This window comes from Pteropus alecto, unplaced genomic scaffold, assembly GCF_000325575.1.
Source record: "Pteropus alecto unplaced genomic scaffold, ASM32557v1 scaffold21, whole genome shotgun sequence".
Taxonomy (NCBI): Eukaryota; Metazoa; Chordata; class Mammalia; order Chiroptera; family Pteropodidae; genus Pteropus; species Pteropus alecto.
The window spans coordinates 8,269,128-8,282,417 of record NW_006436282.1 but is presented as its reverse complement, the minus strand read 5'-3'; the positions used below and the strand labels follow the sequence as shown (position 1 = coordinate 8,282,417).

General features: G+C 32.1%; 1 pseudogene; it reads right to left on the bottom strand.

Annotated features, from left to right (window-relative positions):
* Positions 1–10,671: 10,671 nt before the first annotated feature.
* On the bottom strand, positions 10,672–10,790 carry LOC112479940 (annotated as a pseudogene).
* Positions 10,791–13,290: the final 2,500 nt, after the last annotated feature.

The window sequence follows — 13,290 nt, the reverse complement described above, 5'->3', positions numbered from 1 at the left end:
ATGGATACTGGAGCCAGATAGACTGCATGCAAACCATTTTCTAGCAATGTGATTTTAGACTTAGGAGTAGTTATTCTCCATGAGGCTTCTTTTCTTTATTTGTAAAGTCACATAATATTTATACATTTTTGAAAGCATTGCTGTGAGGATTGAATGATTTAATACATATAAAGACAGCATTTAGAATTTTGCTTAGCACATAGAAATTATCCACAGATATTAACTACCAGGTAGTCCCCACTCCCTTCTGTCCTGCCCTAATGCTTTTCAAATTATCTTGTGCTAAATTCTCACCTCTTGCTTTTTCCTACTAGTCTCTTCCATCAACCCTGCAGATATGACTCTAACTTCTCTAAGACTAAATGTGTATATGCGGTTATTGTGGACATATAAACATATAGAAGTGTGTGTATATGAGAGATAAGTAATATTTTGATGGAAGTATATCAGAAGCATTTATAGAGTTGCTCTTTACCCTAAAGAGCCACCTTTTTGTTAGAAGCAATTGTGTGACTTGTTCTACATATGCGCTTAAACACTATGTTTACAAGTCTTAATCAGGGCCAGACACAGGACCTGCACACCTGTCACTGTGTACGTTAGATCACATGTTCACAGATTTCTTTGAAGATTTTTTAAAATGATGACAGTTGTGAACCAGAACGTGATAGTCAAAGAAATATATTCCCTCCCCAACCCCAAAGGATACTAAAAATTCAATGTGGTGGTTCAGATTATTGACTGAAGGTTGGGTAACAGTCCTACCTTTGCTATTTAATTAGCTGTGTAATCTTACACGAGTTACTTAACATAGGTCTCCCTTTTTAAAATGGCTTGAAAATTATACATTTCTTATAATTCATATAAATGCATTCATAGAATTCTTACGATATTTCTCATAGTTAAAATGATTAAAATGATCTGGCAAAGAGTAAACTGAAAAATGTAATAGTAATTGTTATTCTACACTTAACTCTTACCACTGTCTCAAATGTTTGCCTTTATTTATAACAAGCGCTAAGAAAATAAAACACAGTTATTTCTCCTTAAATACAGAATTCTTCAAGAACATCTCTAGTAGTGGACCAGTACAGCATCTTTATATAAGAACAAGAATTTTTTATTCAATGGAAGTAGCATTTGCAAAACATCTATCTTTGTTTTCATTTGGAAACATCAAAATTTATTTTCTTAACTTCAAGGTGCAAAACTAGACTGTGTCTCATATCTGAAATAGTTTCAATAATTTAAGCAAAAACCCTAATGTCAAATGATCTGTTTATTCAATAAATGCCTATTATTTACTTTTCAATTTTGCTGAAGAATAATCTTATTTCTAATCAGTTCCAAAGACACAAGAAGCTGCCTTAATTTTCCAGTGTCAGTTTTAACAAATGTTGAGATTTTGGAGGATCTGTTAATGTGGGAAAAATAAAAGGTCATGGTTATTTTAAAGACATGTAACCTTAATCTCAGCAAATGAACCCCCAAATTAAACCTCTACCCAGAATTTTTTTTCATAAAGGTTGTCAAAATAGAATAGATGTATTCTCCTAATATGCAAGTCCACATTTTATTAGAGTTTTTCAGAAAATTAGATAATAGACCCAAGTGAAATGAAAGGAAATGTTCGTGAACTAAAAATGAATAATTCTGAATGAGCAATAGTTAAGGCTTTTGTCCAAGTGACTGGGGACAGCTGCAGGGTTAGAGGCTCATGCTAAGTCACTCAACATTTATGGAATATCTAGTGTCTGTGTTGAGTTCTGAATAGCATACCAACATCTAGGGAATATATTGAATAATCACAAATCTTCTTTTAGGTATAAATTAAGTTGTCTAGGACCTTTTCAAACAAGATAGAGGATTGAAAATTCAAACATCAATGAGGACATTATTGTTTGAAAATGAAATTTATTTACGGGCCCTACTTATAGCTGTGACACATAATGATAACACAACCCCTTTAAGTTGAAATATAAATGCTAAAGGCCTTTAAAAATATTATGCTCTTCTAGGAATACAAAATCCTTTAGAAACATTTTGTAAGGCATTATCTTACTAAAGCAGTGATATGTAAGGATATTTATAACTGCAAATATTCAGCAGCTATAAAGACAGTTATTTTATGTACATTGTAAACCATATTCTGCCAAGAAAGTGTAAAAGCTTAGGCAGGAGAGGACTATTTTTTACTCTTCAAAAGTGTTAGCTGGTAGGAAATGGGGAAAATCAATAAGAAAAATTGATACACTCATCATAGACATGACAAAAGTTGCCTTTTTCTTTTCTTTTTTACATTTGCAGTGGACTGTGGAAAAATGAGGGCATAGGAATGAGAAAGGAATAATCTGGCAGATGGGTATCTGCCAGCTGAGAATTGTACAGACTAGAGAATAAGGAGATAAAGGTTTCTATCATCCAGACCAGAGGGGCAAAACAAAATCAAATTCTGAGGTTAAAAAGTAGAGATGAGAATGATGTACAAGGTATTTATCTCTTAAAGAATTCTCTGTAAAAGTACATAATTTAAAAGTTAAGGTAAAAAAAGATCCTATGCTCAAAACTACAGAAGACACAAATAATTAAAGGTCAGACAAACATTAATTGTACTTCTTTGAACAGATCCTTATATGTTGCTAATTTGAAAAATACTTATTTTGTAATAGCATCATTTAAAACTAAGGATTAACAAAGAAGTAACATAATAAAAACTCTCAGTTTACCATATATTTCCCCTATCTTTGTATCTTTTGCTTCTCAATAAAATTCCATCCCTGTCAGATCTTTGCCCCATTTCTCTTGGAAACTACCATTATAAATTTCATTAGGAAAAAACAACAACAACAACAAAAAACCTTTCTTATGCTATTAATTGTGTCTGAAACATTCTCTACCTTTTCTGGCCATATTATTTAATTTTTTTAAGTGTACCTCTATTACCTCTATTATGTTTTACAAATTATGACTTTTTAAATGGTCGAGCACACGTCTACTTTTTTATTCCCTCCATTTTTTTTAGTTCTATCATGATACAAATGACAAAAATTGTAAGATACTCAGAGTGTACATTATGATTTCATGTACATATACATTGTGAAAGAATTCTGTCCATTTAGTTAACACATTCATCACCTCACATGTTTATCTTTTGTGTGTTGCGTGTGAACATTTAAGCTATACTCTCTTAGCAAATTTTAATTACACTAAACAGTGTTATCACTATAGTCACCATGTTATACATTAGATCCTCAGATCTTATTCATCTTATACTGAAAATTTGTATCCTTTTACTAACATCTCCCTATTTTCCCTAGCCCCTTGCAACCACATTTCTAGTCTGTTTCTATGAGTTTAACTTTTTATTTTCATTCCACACATAAGGGATGCCATGCAGTGTGTCTTTCTCTGTCTGACTTACCTCACTTAGCATAATAGCCTCAGGGTCCATCCCTGTTGTTGCAAATGACAGGATTCTCTTCTTTCTCTTGGCTGAGTAATATTGTGGACACACACCACATTTTCTTGATCTATTAATCTGTTGATGGGCAGTTACATTGTTTCCATTCTTTCTAGCTATTTTAAACATCTAAGGGTCATATCAAATTCTGACTTCTTCAATAATGTCCTTTAATTTTTTTCTCTGTTGCAGTCCTCACTTCTTTCACTAACTAAATTGTGACTGATTTAATACAGTTAAAGAATTAATATAAATGATTATTATTAACTACAAATACTATTTTATAATTATAAATTGTGAAAATGTAACTCCAAGTGGAATGCATCTCCCTCAGCCTCAGGGATGGATGCCATAGTCTACTTCTCCTATGTGTTTATTTCAATGCCAATAATAGTGACAGGCAGCATTGGAAATAGAGATGGGGGTCAATCAGTAGGAAAATTTTATTATGCTAAAATGGTATATTGTAGTTACAGAAATGCCAATTGGCTATTTTATTATTAGCTCTACTACCATGTTGTAGGATACTGAGTTCTCAAAGCCTTCTTATATACTTCCCAAATTTTTACCAATATGTAAAACTATTATTTTTTTTAAATATTTCAAAAATGGTTCTGGGTATCAGAATGCTGAACCCAACTGACAATGTGCAGGCTTTGGCTAGAGAAACTCAGAGCTGAAACTGTTTTAGGGTGACTAACAAAAAGGTCACAGACTTAGGGTAGGGCAGAACCAGTGGAAGATGCTTGGTATGTTCTCTGTCGTGGTTCCCAGAAATTTGTGAATGGGGGGAAGCGTTCACAAGAAAGGAGGAGATCGTGGCAATCTTATCAAAACATAATTGTATCAGAAAAAGCCATTATAAGTAAATCTTTTAAAGATAAGGATCAAAATGTTTTCGTAGGTGTGGAGGTGGAGGACATTGGTAACGCATCATCTTAAAAAAAAAAAAAAGTCTACGGTCAGGCCACCCTGAACAAGACCAAGCACATCTGATCTCAGAAGCTAAGCAAGGTTGGGCCTAGTTATTACTTCGATGGGAGACCACCTAAGAAGACCAGGTACTGCAGGTGTAAAAAATAAAAAATAAGATCGTAAGCTGACAAGGTCCTTGCAATCTGTGAGGTCAACCAAGAGTTGCCTCGCCAAAAAAGAAAAAAAAATTTTTTCAGAAGTATTTATTTTCTCATAATAGTTTAGGGCATTTTCTTACTTTGGTTTTCCCAAACAAAATGATAGGACAGTATGACCCGATCTTTTCACTTGAAATTTGAGTTCTGCAGTACAGTGAGTAAAAAATTCCTTTTAGAAACATCTGATATCAGGCCATTCCCTCAAAGTTCTTCATTAATGATTTGGTATTCAGATTGTCCATTTCTGAAGCTTAGCTTACTAGATTGTTCTTTTCTTCAGTTTTTAATTTTTTTTTTTTAACTCTGGCATATCACCTTTTGTCTGTAACTTACCATCTAATTGTGTTTTCCAACATGACTTTCAGTAATTTGCTACATTTTCTGTCTTATTTTGTAATTGATTTAAATTTTATTTACACAGTATGATCAATGCTTCAGCTGACAATCAGTGAGGCACTGAACAATAAAAAGAAGTCAAGCAGTGAATGTGGATAATATTAAATGGAGAGATTTGAGTGGTAAAGGGTAAATCATCAGTTCGCTTATGAACATTTTTGGGAGGTAGTGTGTTTCATCCCTCCATTCTTCAAAAGTGCTTTACACCTTTATTCAATGTGACTAAGGGGTTTAAGAGTCATCTCACAGATTCTTGGTCCTCATAATAAATCCTTGTCTCTAGGCTAAAACTCACTTTGGAATCTTAATCTTCCAGCAGTAGCAACTGAGAACATATTTTTTTCTTTGAATATTCAAAGATTTATCAAGAATTCCTCTGTCTTCTCCTTTTTAGGCCAAAATAATACTCAAAGAGTGACATTTCCAAATCCCTCAATGTCATCTTTTCTGTTTTCATTTGGATATCATCTAATTAATGAGTGTTTAAATATGTGGCAAGTGAATAAAACTACCAGGCCAAGAAAAATACTAAAAGAATAGAAGACACATATTTGTGACAGATATAGATGTGTGTGTGTGTGTGTGTGTATACATATATAAATAAATCAAATGCAAAGAATATATGCTTAACAATTTTAAATATTGCAGAAAGTAATTTAAGCTAGCAAGAGATCACAGGACCCTATGAGAGGAATGGATCATGGGGTATTTTAAAAATTAAGAAAAAGAACAGGAGAGAGCTATTTGACTTCCCAAGAAAGTACTGTCCTATGAACTGGCAAAAGAAATTAGTTTATAAATTATAATATGCATGTAAAGAGCTTTTTAGATTTCTATCCTGTTTTCCTTAGATGGCTAAGTATGAAAGCATGACCTACTTGTCTCCAACTTGTGCCTCGTAGTGCGTATGTGTTCTATTTTATGCACTGCTATTTTCTCCCTGAGTTACTCTTCTGCAGAAAGCACTTCCAAAATTGACTCATTCAAAACAGACAGTTCTGCAAATCTTAATCAGAGATTCATAGTTTGTATTCATCTAGTTCACAAGTCTGTAAATTGCCAATTTTTGTTGAATTATTTACATAAAAATGAATACATTTTAAATGTTCCTTAATTGGCAATATCTAATAATATCTCCCATTTGCTACTCACCTTGTGGACATTAAGAGAATGGTTCTGGGAGGCTGGCCTAGATAATCCATTTCTGGAAAATTACTGACTTATGCCAGAACATAATTTTAAAAAATCTCTTCTTAAATTATATCGCTCTTTTCCTTCATCTTAAATTTAGTCCATGGACTCTTATCTATTTTTGTTTTAAATAGTTTGCCTTCTAACAACTGATAACCTGGAAAAACAGGTAAACACTAGCCAACAGAAGGAAAACTCAGTAAACATAGTGACATAGCAGCTGAGAGCATAGAACTATAAAGCCAAACCTAGGGGATTTGAATCTTTTTTTGTCTTTTTTTAGCTGGGTTACACTGAGTAGATTTGTTAAATTGTCTGTGACTTAGTTTTCTTAGCTATATAAAAAATAATAATAGCACGTAGAGTAGAGATAAGGATTAAATGAATTAATATACATAAAGGGCTTCTCAGTGCCTGGGACATGGAAAGCACACAGTAAATATATGTTTTAGTATTTGTAACATACAAATAGCTAGAAAACAATAGCCAAATCCTAACCTTTGCATAGTGATAACAGGAATTGTACCATTTTAAATATTTTTCACATGAAGAATAAATAAAAGTTAATTGAACTTCTGTGATTATCCTTTGCACCAATCTTAGCATACTGGTTTGAGAAACTTTAAAAAAAAATAAACAAGAAAAAGAAACACAAGATAGTAGAATTTAAACTGACAAAATGTTTTATTTTAAGAGGCATCGGCCGCAGTTAACACCATATGGAAAAGTGTTCAGAACTGTCCTTTGCTCTTTAGGCTATCTAATCCTATATCTTAGGAAAAAAACAATAATACTCAGTAAACACCCCATTCTGAAAAGAACTTATTCCAAAAAGAACTAATGCATCGGCTTCCTGGTAGGTCCTGAAGTTTGTAGTTTCCTCTCACAGGACCCTTAGCACTAAGGTGCTGTGCAGCTCCAGCATCTATGGCCGGAATTTGGTGCTCTTGATCTCTTGCTAGCTTAAATTACTTTCTGCAATATTGGAGCAGATTATTCGGAAAAGTTACTCACATTCCAGTATCCTGTCTGCTTTCATATTTACAGGTTTCCTTTTTCCCTTGTTTGCTCTTCTTGTAAATCTAGAGATGCAGACCACCAAGGGAGTGTGTTCACACTGAGTGTCACAGGGAGGGAGAAGGTGGAATATATTTTCTTAGTTCTCCGGCTAATTAGGCCTTGCAGACCTCCTGCCAGTACCTACACTATACAGAAAGCTTTGAGGATAAAATTCAAAGTAAAATCTAGAAGTTGTTTAAAAATGTCTCAGGAGTACGAAGTTGATAGGTATTTTTCCTATATTAATATAACTAAAATGGCAAATAGCTTCTCAAATGTATCTTTTTCTAATATATATTTCATAAGTTATAACGTGTATGGTCAATAATGTTACACATTTTAAAAATAACTGACCCTCAAATTCCAATATTGATCATAGTTCTACATGAATCAATACTAATCTCTTAGACAAATTAGGTTTTACATTGACCAAAACAAACTCATTATATGCATATTAGTTAGATGCCTCAACATAAATTGAATTAATTTTAGAGGTGAGTGAAGAACATATGCTTTTCATATAACTTGATATTTGAGACTTCCAGCCTTAATTCTCTACCATGTTTTTACTGTTATAGAATCATTTCAATAGCTAAACCATCAGTTATCTGCTCATTAAGTGAAATAAAATATGTAAAATGTCCTGTACAATGTCTGTTGTATAAAGGGGTTCATTAAATACTTTTCTTTTAATGTTTATCTTTCAAAATGAAGGTATTGACAATTTAATTAATTCCATTTTATATGTTTAATGCCAGAGAATTTGGCATTGAAATCGAGAACCAAAATCTGCCTTATGATGTGACTTGATTATTCTTTGAGTGTGGAGTTGAGTGGAGATTATAATTTGGGGAAGTAGTGAAATGTTTTATAAGAACATGTGGTAAAAATAGTTATACCATCTTTCACCCCACTCCAGGGCACTGCCCATTTAATTCCTCTGTGTGCACGTGTATTTCTGTTTAAGACTAGCTGTTTGAACAATTTGTTTTGTTGTTGTTTACTTCTCTCTGCTCCTTCTACCCCCACTCCCACCAATAAACACATACAAACACGTCAGTTGTAACATGCCCAGGTCCATTTAGCATCAAAGTCATTTTTATTACAGCATGAACAAATCCTAAGATATCAACTATATATATTGAGATAAATTAAAAAATTAATGTTTTATATTAATCCATGTTTAAATGAATAGGTTGAATCATATGAAATTGCTGATATTCATCCATATTAGATCTTCAGAGAAGGTCAAACTAATATCTTGGTCTCTTCTAAGATATCTAGTTATTTCTCAGCCAGTCAGGAGTCTTATATCTGGGAACAGACCATATGATGCAATGGGCTACTATTACAATTTTTGCCTACCCAGGATGCTTCTTTTTTGTTTTCTTGGCTATACCCTCAATTCTGTCCTCCTAACCTACATTGCTTAGTGGAGTTCTCTTTTGACTATTTAAGGGTGTTTCCTTTTTTCTGTTACTAAAGACACGTAGACTAATATGTATATTTTTGAGTTTAAACTTTTACCAAGAAAAGGAAAAATTCTTGACTTAAAATAAGTTTTGCTTTATGTCCAGCAAAAAAACCCAAAAACCAAAAACCAAAAACCAAAAAACAAAAATCTATCAGATAAATAAATGCTAAGGACCTCAGTCTCTGCTTGGACTGGAAGAGGAAGGTAAAAAGCAGAAAAAGTTAGAATCAAGCTCTCAAAAAAGAATTCGGTCAAATGTGTGATACCTTAATCTTTTGTATATCATATAAGAAAATGACAATTGAAGTCATTTTTAGGGGGGCTCTTAACATCTTTGCATTTGCTGAGGTACATGAGACAGAAGTGCATGTGAGTGGAGATATAGTCTAAGTAAATGGATGCTTTAAAAACTCTTGCAGATGGATGAATATTTTTTTTCCCAGTCACTCCTGGACCAATTTTGTAAAGTACACTAAAAATGGATTACTAGAAGAATGAAATAAAATAAATAAATAAAAAAAAAAACTAAAGACCTCCAATTCAACTTATTTGATTCAGTAGACCTAAAATTACATATCAGTAAATACTATCAGAACACACATAACAGGAGAAAAGATAATTATGCAACCATATTTTATACATTAAAAATGATGCATTGGGGATTAATATAGAAAATCATGATTACATGGATAACTCTTTGTTGTACAATTATAACAACAAACAGTTATGAAAACTGTTATGTAGCTGTAGAATAATGAAAAATTATTTTTCTCATTATTCTTCTGTAGCACTTTGAGAAAGGGGGAAGGAGAGAATGAAAGAGGGAGGAGAAGGAAGTGGAGTGAAGCAGGGAAGTGAAGCAGGGGGAAGGAGAAGGGAGAGAGAGAAGTATCCATTCAGTTGTAACTTTTCAGGTAAGAATGTAGACTTGTTTTTCTAACTGATGTCTAAATAATATTAATCTGGCAAGAATTATGATATGGTAATGATAGTGATAGCTTCACTAAATCACTGTGGCAACATAATGCCAAGGATTTGTTTTTCACACCTTCAAGATGTTTCATGTTCATGTTTCTGCCTGAATTTATATATAATTAATTTTTAATTTTTTACTAATCTCAAACATTATAGAAAATGACTTAACAATATACTTCCAACTAAAAGCTTTCATAGTTAAAACAAAACAAAACTTTAGTGAGCTACTTGAATGATTTAAATTAGTTGAAAAGGCAAGGAACTATTTTTCTTGCTCTGATTCATGTTCTATTGAGGTAGACACTTGTAGTTTTCATCAATAGTATAAACTTTAGAAAATTAATATGAGTAATATCTGCTTCTAAAAGCACTAAATCTAAAAATATGTTATCATTCCACATTAGGTATACATTAGTATCAGTGAAAACTGAAATCGTATTAGATTTCCCATAATTTCTATTTCTCAAAAGCCAACTTAGACCTAATATTTTCTTGCATTATTATTGTAAAATGTTTAATGGTTATTCTTGAAAAATATTTTTGATACACATATATAAATCTTCCTGACTAATATGTATGTATTTGTGTAGAGGCATACCTTGGTTTATTGTGCTTTGCAGATATTGCATTCTTTTTTTTTACAAATTGAAGTTTTGTAGAATTCCTGTGTCAAACAAATCTATCGGTTCCATTTTTCCAACATTTGCACACTTCATGTCTCTGTGTCACATTTTGGTAATTCTCAGTATTAAAATATTTTTCATTATTTGTTATAGTGATCTGTGATGTTATAACACCATCTTTGATGTTATAATTGGGACACCACGAATTATTTCTGAGTAATTAAACATACATGATGCTGGCTTCTCCTTAATCTTTTTTTTTTTTTTCTTTTAGGGGAGACAACCCTTGGTTGACCTCACAAATTGCAAAGACCTTATCAGTTTACAATCCCTTATTATTATTATTTTTTTTATTTTTTATACCTACAACATCTAGTCTTCCTAGGTGGTCTCCCATCCAAGTACTAACCAGGCCTGACCCTGCTTAGCTTCCGAGATCAGCCAGGATTGGGCTTGTTCAGGATAGCATGGCCATAGAGTTCTCCTTAATCTCGGTCTATGCTTTGTAATCGTGAATTTGAATGCTACTTTTATATAGAGAATTTAATCTTAGCTAAAACATATCAAGTAGAATAGATTCCTATGATTTCATACTAGATAGCTCTTCACATCTAACCATTTAAAAATATTCTTTGGATACCCAATTCTTTAAAACTATTTTGCTTAAATGAAATTTTAATAGTGTTTTTTTTTTTTTAATTGTGTGTGCTAGAAAACTTGGTATAATATTGCTGAGTTTGCTGTAAAAAAAATCTTTCTATATGTATCTCAGTTATATACCTAGACCTGTAGTGCTATAATAGAACCCAAGTTATTTCATACAGATGCAATTTAATAACAGATAGGGTAATGCAATTGTAAATACCTTGTGGTGTGGATATTAACATATATCTCTAAAGCTTCCATAACAACTAGCTCTGAGCTTATGAATTATAGGAACTTAATGAAGTTGATAATTGGATGGATTGTTGTACTGAGAAAGTAATTATGAATCATTCGTACCAAGAACAATTTGATTTCCAATTTACTATTTAATTTAGGAAGGACTATAGTTAAAGGAAATAGAGCAAAGTAATATGTGTCTCTTTAGGTGAGACATTTTTTCCTGACATTTTCAACCAAATAATAATTTTCCAATATATCTTTCCAGAGAATAAAATAAGAAATATAAAATGAAAGACTTTGAAGTTTTAATGGTATATATTCTTAAATTTAAAAAGAGAGGCTATGCTTCTCTGTTCACAGTGAGATATTTGAAGTAAGTACCACAGAGCTTGGCATGTACTCAACTATTAAAGTAACCACTAGTGCTGTTCGGGAAATGTTACTGACTCACCACTTTCTGGGCACATGATGGGACTGACATTCCTCATAAACTGAAGTAATTAAATTTGTCCTAGTACTTGCTTTGGCCAATGAAATGTGAGCAGAAGCAACATTTTAAGAGTTTGTGAGTGGTACAGAATTCTCTGTGTCTTTTCTCTCCTTCCTTCTCTCCCTCCTCTGTCTCCTTTGCCTTAACAATTGTAATATGGAGTTGGGGCCTCCCTCAGCCTGAGTCCCTGAAAATACAGCAAAATAGAGCATAGCCCAATGTGAATAGACATATAGTAAGAATGAGAAATGGATTGTTATTTAAAGATACTGAGATTTGGGGGATTGTTTGTAACTGCAGTATAACCTTGCCTAAATCAGAATAATATAGCTATATAAATAGATTAACTAGATACAGAGAAATATAGATGAATATGATACAAAGTAAAATAGAATATTTGTTAAAATTGTCAGTGTTGTTTGATTTTAAAATCTGCAAAGCATTCGGGACTTGGGGTTGAATTTAGGCAGTCTTCCTGAATTAAAAAAATATTAAATCATGTCAAGCCATGTTAATACAAATATTCTGTATTTTATAAATATAGTATCTGAAATAAACTTGAAATACCTTTGTTTTCTCCCCTTCTTCGAACATGCATGGAAACATTTAAAAATAATTATAAAAGTTATATATATAGTATTACATATAATCTTTAATTTGTAAAATTAAGCAGCAATTGAGTTAGCCTTTGAGAGTCTTTAGATAGTATTATCTTCATGATGCACCGATTACTCTGACAAGTTTTATAATCCATTTAGTTGGAGTTTTGTGTTGGCTGATTGATGAATCTTAAATTGGCTACCCATAGGGAAATTGTGATGTGTCATTTAGGATAAAGTATATTTAAGCTAATTATTAATATTTTAGAGGCTGAATTTTATTTAGATCATATATATACTGCTTATATCTTTAATTCTGTGGAATTAATAATGGGTAATAGTAAAAAGAGCATCAGAAAGAGCATCTTTATAAATAATATTAAATAGCAGTTCTACTAGTTTGTGAATAAATGACCACTGCTTCTCATAACATCACATTTTTTAATATTTATACAAATTAAATTTTCATATGGATGTTTTCTGTCATGTTTTTTGTAAGATGCTTTTCAAAATTTAGCTGTATTTTTTCAGATGACCTTCAGCTCATAAAGAATAATTTTCTGCATTCTAATTTTTGTTATCCCAATATTTAGTACTTTCAAATAAGACAAACTTCAAAGAGTTTAATTTTTTATAAAGCCTGGTAAGAATGGGAGTGTGGGAGTTATTAAATTACACATGATTACTCAAAATTATTGAATATTTTCTAGGAAGTTAATTGAAGCAGGATGAGAAGAAGGTATATTTTACTATATCCACACAGATAAATTTATCATTTCTTTAGAAAACAATCATTTCTTTGCAGTTTCCAGTGCTGAATCTTCTAATGTATCTTTCAAGTGTAGTGAGTTTTCCTTTTGGAACTCGGAATGATTCCTTCTCAGTTTTGTGGTGCTTAAAGATCAGCATCTAATGCCTGGGTTCTTACACTTGTCTCTTTAGATGGACTCTAAATCCGTAGTTTGGTGGATCTTAATTTGTTTTAAAAATAGACTCCAGTGAGAA